Raw genomic sequence first — 8,785 nt, 5'->3', positions numbered from 1 at the left:
GTATATTGCATAGATTTTTTTATCAATCTTTGTTGCAAAGCCCTACCTGTTTATTTTTTGAAGAAAAGGCTATTTGTTTTACTAGGTCCTTGCCAGATTGATTCCTGAATGGGACGGTCTGGTTCATTATAGCCTTGTGCTGAAATCTCAAGAGTTCTGATTTAAGGTATCTGCATCCCTTTAAAGCCTTGGTTCTCAACTGGTGGGGCGCGAGTTCAGTGGGTCACCGCATGCCTTTCACTTTTCTAGGTGAGAGGCTCCTCAGCCTCCCCCTGGCGCAGCACTGTCAGGTCTCGCAACAAGCAGCCATTCAAAATATGCTGCCCAGCACCGAGTGTCAGCTTGAGGTGGAGTGGGCTGGGGGTATGGCCGCGAGGGAGCTTCATCCATACGTGCATTGCTTACAGCTCCCTCGCTTGGCCTGTAGAGGTGCCTGGACCGGAGTGACATCACATTCTGGCTCTCGGCACCTCTATATGTATGAATGGAGCTCCAGGATGAGGATCCACTCCAGTTCTCGTAAGATAGGGAGACTGGATGGCTTAAAAAAAAAAACAAAAAAACTTTTTTGGTGTGTGTGAGAATGTCTCTGTGGTTGTGTATGTATGCCAGTGTTTTTGAGGGACCATTCCTGTGTGATTTAATGCACCTTACCATGCAATTGTACCTCCTGCATATCAGTGTTTTTGAGGGCCCGTTCACACTAGTACAGTGTGTTAATTGCACAGTCATGCATCCTGGTGTGGGAGGTGTTCTGCATTGCCATTCATTTGAATGGCACACCGAAGGCATCTCCCACCCACAGTTAAATTGCCCGCAACGGAAACGCACGGTATCACAATGCCGTGCGTTCCAGCGCGGTGCGACTTAAGTCACGACTTAATGACCAAGGACAAATGTGGCTTCTGAGGTTACACAGGTTGAGAACCACCGCCTTAAAGTAGTTACCCCTCAGAGTTTCTCACCAAAACGGAAATTCCTATAACAGGGGATGTTTAAAAATTGACTTGTATTTTGGTGCAGACTTCTGAGAAAATAAGGGAGCAATCGCACGAGCAGGGAATGACATTTCTGGTCCTCCAGGTTGCCATAATGCAATGAACTTTTTGACAGTTTTGGAAAATTCCAGAGGCTGTAGCTTGAAATGGAAAGGTCATTTTAATAACCTTAAGTTACAAAATGGTTTACGTAGCAATTTGTATCTGCTATATCTATATATTTTTTTTTTTAAACAAAAGTGGAGTTCTCTTTTAAGTGTTTCATCTACACAACTGTACAATGAACCACCATTTTTAGAAAAGAAAAACATTCCCCTCCGTAGTTCAGGGAACTAATGAAAGTTTTACCTAAAGCTAAAGAAGAAGTTTCAGTTTATCATTGTAGTACTTTTAGGTTTAATTTATTATTTGTGTCATTTACAACATAATTACAGTTGAAAATGTTAACAATGATTGTATATATTCAGAATGCTTTTATAATCCTGTTTTTTTTTTCATGTGTTCCTCTGCATAAGCTGTACAACCAAATTCCTAGTAAATTCTAATGTGAAAACACATCTGTTTCTTGTCTGAAAAAAGTGAGATAAAGGTAAATTAATTCAACAAAAATGTATGTACATAAAGTTGCTATGTAGCTTTGGTAAGAGTTGTCAAATGTGGAACTAACCCCTTCAGTATATTGCAACCTGAAGATGGCACCATCTTAGCCTCTATCTAGATCGGCAGTTGCCACCATGTTACTGCACACGTGATCCGCTATGACATCAGCCATTTGAGGGCTTGAAAAGAGCTGACATAAGCAAACGGGCAACTGTGACAGTTCTCACCAGAGGCATGCCTTGAATGTTAAGTAACTGTTTTGGGAAACGGTTAAGTCTGTGAGCTTCGTTCCACTTTAAATAGCTCTTGTATAGTTTAATAAAAACAAAGAAATTCACTCTTCTGGTGTTTCTGGGTCTCTTAACTACAGGCACACGTGCAGAGATGTTACATTTATTGTGTGTTGCTACTTCTCAACGTGCTATTTTCCTAAGGAGAAAAAAAAAAAAGAATAATCGGGTCAGGTTCATTCTGAAGTGTATATAAACCTAAAAACAATAATGTAATCTGATCGCTTACCAGTTTTTAAATTTGGTGGCTGCATTCATTTTTCTTTCTTCAAGCTTTTTTACCTTTTTTATTTTCACCTGGTGATCCTGCCAGTAACACGCTTCCTGTACCAGGATGACAACACTTTCATCCTTCTGTGTCATGTCAACATAAGACAGAACTACAGAATTCTTACCTCTTTTTCTCCATAAACGTGGTTCTGTAGTTCTCTGAGATAGCTGAAAACAAACTGATAACTTTCTGTGCGCTCTGACTGTGCAACTGTTACAAGATTTCTGGAAGGTTTTTTTTTTCTTTGCAGTTCTCAAACATTATCTCAATAAAATATCTATTAAATGATCTCAATGGAATATGTAATAGACCAAAAGGAACCTAATCAGGTAAGTTAATTGTTAGGTTTTACATACACTTTAAAGTGCATTTCCATATTTGCGGTCAACGCCAATATGATTGTGTCCCCATTCATACAGCACAAGTTTTTTTTCTTTTCTAAAAAGGTAAGAACAATATATTTCTTTTAAAGTTTTGTTGCAGCAGACCACATGGATGCTTCCAGATTTTTTTTCTGAGCTCCTTCCCAGTGATCTGTCCTTAAACTACAAGAAACATTTTTTTTTTGCTTCTGCTATGTGAATGTGAACAAGTAACATATAAAATAGGTGTTTAACACTTTCCACTTTTGTAGCAAAATTGGGTTAACATGATGTGTACATCCCAACTATGTGACTAAATGAAGAGTTCTCAAAACGTTTTCCACATATTTTTACCCAAAAGTGATGCATAGACTGATGTGGGGACATAGATTAATGTGACGCACCGGTGTGAGACAAAAGGCGAATGAATTAATGTGACACCTGAAAATGGTAAAAAATGTAACATGCCACATGTAGATTTGAGGATACCAATTAATGTGAAATCTTTATCACCAGCTCAACTTCATCTTGTGGAAAGTAAATATATTTATTAATCCATAATTGTCTCATAATGGAAATTTCTAGGCTGTGTAGATTCTGCTAATCAATGTAAAGGTGTCTAGGTGGTCCTGAAATGTTGTAGGTATGCTTTTTGTGGTGATAATGGATTTATAATAAACTAGTTTTCACCAGCAGTAGGTGTGTTGAAGATATTTATGTATATGCAGTGGAGCTATTTATTGTCACCACAGAACCAGTTTAACATGTATGGCATTGAACCATTAGGTGTGTGGCTGGTGTATACATTTAGTTTTTTAATGTAATGTGAAACAGGGAAATAAGGGTACACAAATGAATATGACACATGGTGAGATGAGGGTACACCAATAAAGATAACACACGGGGAGAAGAGGGTCACTAAAAGGCATAGCACATTGAGAGATCATGGGACCCTAATGAATGTTGCACACAGATGAAGGGACTCTAATGGATGTCACGCAGATGTAGATGTGAGAGCACTAATAAATGTGACACATGGAAAAATGAACATACTTCTACGTAGAACTCTGCTCCCTGACTTCTCTTTACCCCTCTGCATTAGGGTTTATTCACACCATGTCCAGACCAGAACACTTTGTTCCCGGGCCAAAAAAAGCATCCCAATGAAACCCTATGGTTCACACCAGCGCAGCCTGTTCCGGTCCAGACAAAAAAAAAAAAAGAAAACTGCTAGTTTCATTTTCTCTGGTCTGAAATGTGTGGAAGCGCATCATAAACACATGCAATTGCACTGGATTGCACCTGAAAGCCAATTGTAAGTGGAGAAAAAAAAACAAAGGTGCCAAAAACACAGGAAAATTGCTGCAAAGATGCACTGCGTTTGCAGATCTGCTCCAGATCTAGTCCTTACATGGTGTGAACATAGCCTTAAGGCATACTGGAATTAAGCTCAAGAATAAAAAATATTTTCAGTATCTTACAATTGTCTTTCTCTGGTGCCCATTCACTGCAGGAAGAGCTTCTCAAGTGACCACGCTGACCAATAAGCGCTCATTATTCTAGATATAGCATACCAGGCTGCAATACTGTGTACATGGGCTGCATCAGGGGGGAACAGTGGTTCATACCAAAGGTATGTCTAGTAGGGGGGCAGATGGACCACTTTGAAGGGTTAATTTTAGTTTCTTACATTTGATGGGAAACTGCAATTGCCTTTTATGCTGTGAGGGGCCATACATCTTTTGCACAGACAGGGTCATTCTACTCCCCAGTACAGAAGTTCCTCTTCAAATTCACATCAGTGAACCAAGACTGGGTATTGCCAGCCTTCTCTGAGTCAGGTAGCCACCAACTCCATAGCCTATATGTGACAAGGTATCTCTGCGTATTTGCAATCAACTAGAGCTAGAAGAGCCTTGAAAAGATTTGCCCTTTCTCAGCCATGCGGAAAGGATGACAAACAGGTATCTTCTTATACCATTTCCTCCTGACTTGTAATAATCACATGAAAATCGTATATGTAAAATGTGTTAGCAGTTACCCACCTATGACACTGATTCATTTACCATATTGGCACCAGGAAACACTTCAAAATCCATTTACTGTTGCTCGGAAATAGCAAGAACAAAACACCTGCTACTCTATTCTGATGACCATGAATGGAAGAGGCTTGTTAGCCCCCTATGTGATGGCAATGAAGTTAAATGTTTCAACCCGCAGATGCTGCAGTGCCGTCCGTCCGTTTTTTTACTACGGGCGGACGGCAAGATGTTAAAGAAATAAATTTGTCTCTTATTCAAAATTAAAATACCCCCCAAATGTAATTCCCTAGCCTCTGCGTGCACACACTTATAAATGTAAATATGCGTCGATACGCCTATGTGCGAGAACAACGTCTATGCCACACGTTACATATCGTCGTGAACGTGGGAATGAGAGCAATGATTCTAGGGCCGTCGATCACTGATAACACTAAACTGCTGAGCGGTAAAAGCTTTTAAAGCATCGCCTATGGCCAATTTTAGGCATGGTAGTGTTTTGTGATTTTGTGGGCGTATACAATTTAAAAGCTGGACATGTTTGGTGTCTATTCATCCGACGTGACACCGTCTTTTGTTTTACCAAAAAATTGGGTACTGATAAATGTTTTATAACATAACGTAGGGAAGACAGATTTTTTTTTTCCAAAGTTTTCGGTAGTTTTTTTTCCTTATATAGTAAATGCAGTACAGCGTTGCATGACGGAATAAATGTCAGTCAAAGTACCGTAGCGCTGAATACTGAAAAATGGCCTTGCCAGGAATGGGGTTAACACCCCAGTCAGCAAGTGTTTAAATAGGAACCTCCTATCTGGCCAACATGAAATCTTAAATCCCTAATAGTTGCCGTTTATGAAAACAATAATAAACAAAAATACTAGTCCATGGCATCCAGCGTGGTCTTCTTTGCGTACAAAGTTCTCCTTGCATCGCTCTGCTCCTGTGCCGCCATCTTGAAGGAAGATCCTGTGCAGTGCGCACCGTTGTGGGTCTCAGATCCCTGGCAGAGACTTGCAGCTTATCTGTGAAACCGCCGTACGCATGAGCAGACATGCCACGGATCTCGTGAGTGTATCTGCTTTATGTTCGTTCCTAGACCAAAATGAGCAAAAGAAGTCAAGGGGTAACTGCTTGTTTTTCTCTAGGGGCGAGAATAAATAAGAAATACTCACCCGATCCATAGTCCTCCGGCAGCGGCTGTTCACTGGCTGTGGTATGTCCCTCTGGGTCTTCAGGTTTAAAAGATCTGCATTAGTCATCGTGATTCCTTAGACTGCCAGAGCCTGGGGGAGAAGATGCTGCAGGGACCGGTCTAGCAGCCAGGTTGGACCTAGGATCTGGTATTTCTTTATTTTCGCACCCTTTAGACAAAACAAGCAGCTTCCAGTGTGGGGGTAGCCCCACTGCGAGGGTTAACTTTTCAAATCCTGGAGTTCCCCTTTACACCCTTGCAATGCGGGTGTAGCCCCACTGCAAGGGTTTATTTTACAAAACCTGGAGTTGTTCTTGAAGTATTGACACTTTCATTGCTATTACCGCTGTATAAGTGTGAGAGCTGAACTGTTTAATACAAATGTTTTACATACTGATGTTATTTATAGGAGGACACTGCACACAGCTCCCTCCTGACTCACGTGATCATCTCCCTGAGCTCTCTGAGCCGTAGGATTGTCACGTGATCGAGGGCTTGTCACCTCGGCCGCTAGCAAAATGGTCACATGGGTCGGTGTTGATTCACGTGACTGCAACACATCAGCAAGGTCCTGCCGCTGGTTAGGCGCTCTCCGATGACGTCATTCTTCAGTCCTGTGTCCTGTCATGGCCAGGCTTGCAAATCTTCTCAAATTTCTGGGCTTAGGCTCCACTAAGAACCTGAAGCAGGAAGAACAATGGAGAAACCGGCTAGCGTTCACCTATGCTTTGACCTCCTGGGTTACGGTCGGCTGTGTGGTTATGGTGAGCATGTTTCTGAAGTCGGAGAAAAGTGAGATTCTGCCGACTCAAGGTGAGACTTTATTGCTGGAGGCGCCACCTAGCGTCTGAAGGACGTATGGCCGACCCTGCACATTATCTTAGGGAATGTTTCAATACATGTTCAGATTTCTGGACACAATTTAGAATTGTTCCTCATTTTTAGCCCGCAGCAGTTGCAGCATAAAACTTTAGGGCTCAGTCACACCATAGCGTTGTGTTAATCGCATAGCGCACCTAGTGTGCATTAGCCTGCATTATTTGTCATTCATTTGAATGCAATCCCAATGCACCTTGCAGTGCTTGTGCATTGGAGTGTTACCTTGAAAACATTCATGTGGTGAAAAAAAGTATTGCATGCCCTACATTTTCAGCATAATGCACACACGCTGCTGAGGTACCCCTTGCTGCAATGCACAGCTGCCGGGAGGTGCATTGGTAATAGCATGCGTTAAATGCTATGGTGTGAACAGGCCCTTATGCAGGGAAGCTTAAAAGTGGGTGACTAAAAAATCATGCAGGGTAACCCTCCATCAAGTTGACCCCCAATGCTCAATGAACAGCTCACTATGCTGTAGATATCTTACCAGGGCCTGGGGCACAATGGGCTGCACGCTGAATACTAGCGACTACAACGTGCTTTGGCCATGGTCCAGCATTGAAAAGGATCTTCAGGATCATGTTAAAGTGTATTTTCACTTTCACAGCCAATTTGGGATAACACTTATTTTATATTTGTTACATGTTCCCATTCACATAGCATACGTTAAAAAAAATGCTTCTTACCGATTTAAATTGCTTTTACTTGGGTTAGGGTTTTAAGTAGGGATGTTCAGATACCAGTGCTGATACTTAGCATTTTCACGAGAACTACCAGGGTTGCAGTTGGGACCCAGCTCTGGCGCTCCACCACTGTCCTGAAGTGCCGATACCAGTGCCAATACTTGGCATTTTCATGAGAACTACCAGGGTTGCAGCTGGGACCTGTCTCTGGCGCTCCACCGCTCTGTCCTGAAATCATTAGTCTGTGTTGTTTTAGAAAAACTGTCACATGACAAAAACGTATCCGTAATTGTATCTGTGAGTACTTGGACAAGTATCAGTACTTGGAAAACTGCAAGGCAGCACATACAAGCGATCAGACAGTTATAGAGCCGCCGATCACTTGTATGTGTAACAGCGGTTACCGGCTGTTTACACCTGTCAGGGTGTCGTGCTCGTGGGGGCGCGCGCCAGCAGGAAAAAAAAAGCCGTATATTTACGCCCTCCTGCTGGAAGGAGCTTGCCATCCGTCCGTTTACTTACAACGGGCGGACGGCAACTGGTTAAGCACATATATTTTGTTGAATCTGTTGTAAATTTTCTTACAATAGAAACTTAAGTGCAGTTTCAGGTTGGCAGCACTAAGCCACTGCCTTGCAGTTAGCAGCAGCTTTGTCAGCATGCTGTGTGTGCTTCTTTACTTGGCTGTTGGGCTGTATATCAGGTCTATTAGGTAGACGGCCTGGGCGCATCTGGGTATGGAGGAGCATGAGGCTTATTCCCTTTCCTCTCATGGCACACTGATGCATAGTGATAGACCCAGAGTTGCCACATGGGGATGAGAAGACAGTCCTTAGCCTTATGTAAGCTCCAACTAGAGCAGTTTACACAGGGCTTATTTTCTTGCTCCTGACAGCTAAATAGAATGGTGGCAGAGCATGAGGAAGGAAAGTATATGCTGCCGGGAAGGGTTGCATTAAAGATAATCTTTTGATTTACTTTGCATAGGTAAAGTGCAGGTTCACATTAGACAGGGCTTTTGTAATCTTTGTGCTCTGCACTGTTGCAAGCCTGTTTTTATGTAAATCCCCATAGGTTCCTGTAGGGCAAACCACTAATTCTAGATGGTGCAAGTATACAAGCGCTGAAGTTTATAGGATAATAATGTTCGATTTGGGCAATGGAAGGGAGTGTGATGCATTTTACTCTTATCCTGGAATTTAACATTTTTTCAGCATTTTTACGAGATATATTTTAAAACTGTGTAACATATACAAGACTTTTTCTCATAACAATTTCCTCTCTTTGCAGATACAGAAAGTTTGCAAGATCCAGCTGATATAGATGAAGAGGAAATTTTAGAAGACAAACGGCAAATATTTACACTAATAACTACCCAGAAGGATGTAGATCCCAAAATACCTTTGGACAAAATCTTTGATTTTTTTTCAAGTACCAAAAAATAATCTATCCTGTATAAATCATTTTGATA

The sequence above is a fragment of the Nanorana parkeri genome, unplaced genomic scaffold (genome assembly GCF_000935625.1).
Source record: "Nanorana parkeri isolate BGI_ZX_2015 unplaced genomic scaffold, ASM93562v1 scaffold361, whole genome shotgun sequence".
Classification (NCBI taxonomy): Eukaryota; Metazoa; Chordata; class Amphibia; order Anura; family Dicroglossidae; genus Nanorana; species Nanorana parkeri.
Note: the sequence above shows the minus strand (reverse complement) of the source record.